We start from the raw sequence: 1,109 nt of genomic DNA, 5'->3' as shown, positions 1-1,109 counted from the left end.
GACTCTGTATATAGCTACTGACCCTGTTTATAGCTACTGTCCCTGTATATAGCTACTGACCCTGGAACAGACCCTGTATATTGCTACTGACCCTGTATATAGCTACTGACCCTGTATATAGCTACTGACCCTGGAACTGACCCTGTATATATCTTACTTACTTTTTAGTGTTCTTCTTATTTCTATTAGTTTTTGTTCTACTTGACTTAAAGCTTTTTACAATCGCTAGGACCCATTTATCAATACTTAGGTCATCTTTTCAAAACTCTTCACACAGTGAGTACAACAGCAGTCTATATGGGGTAAACTGGGGTAAACTGTGGATATTTTTTCATAGCTTTGGCACAAAATGCATTCAAGGACTACATCTTTCAATGTTCATGAATTCTTTTCTCACTCAGACACAACCACCACCAAAAATTGGTGTACCTACAGGCCAATTTGCACATGTTTACATACTCTTTTCAAAACGGTTAAACTTAAGTTCAAAACCTAACGTAACACAAAATGTAATAAGACAGACATATTCTACATTTCTACAGTAATACCGTATTGAAATATATTCCAAATCTAAAAAATGAAATACTATCAAAACAGTTAGACCAACCACAGCTGATTCCCGTTGTAGCTGAACACCTACCCAGGTGTTAGTCTTTTAATTACATTACCATCTTTACAAAAGGGGACATCTTAGCAATAATGCTGTACTGTAATGTAAACATGGACCCAGTCAGAGAGAGAGAGAGAAGTGGCTGACAGAGGAAGAAGAGTGTCTGGGAGAGGGAGAGGAGTACGTATGTGTGGTGGAAGAAGACTGAGAGGAAGATCAAGAGCTGTAGTCTCAGATGAGATTAGGGCTACTATAACTGATCATGTAATAAATCATGGTCTATCAACGAGAGAGGCTGGTCTGAGAGTGCAGACAAATCTGCAACGCTCAACAGTGGCATCTATTGTGAGAAGTATCCGGCAAAACAACAGGTAAGATGTGCATTCTGCAAGGCATCTGACTGAACTGCACATTACAGAAGTAAATTGAACAAAGCCTCCAAACCCACTTGTGTGTAATTGTTTTTGTATTTCTGCTTAGGACCCAACGGTTACCTCCC

Source organism: Salvelinus sp. IW2-2015, unplaced genomic scaffold (genome assembly GCF_002910315.2).
Source record: "Salvelinus sp. IW2-2015 unplaced genomic scaffold, ASM291031v2 Un_scaffold7217, whole genome shotgun sequence".
Classification (NCBI taxonomy): Eukaryota; Metazoa; Chordata; class Actinopteri; order Salmoniformes; family Salmonidae; genus Salvelinus; species Salvelinus sp. IW2-2015.
Note: the sequence above shows the minus strand (reverse complement) of the source record.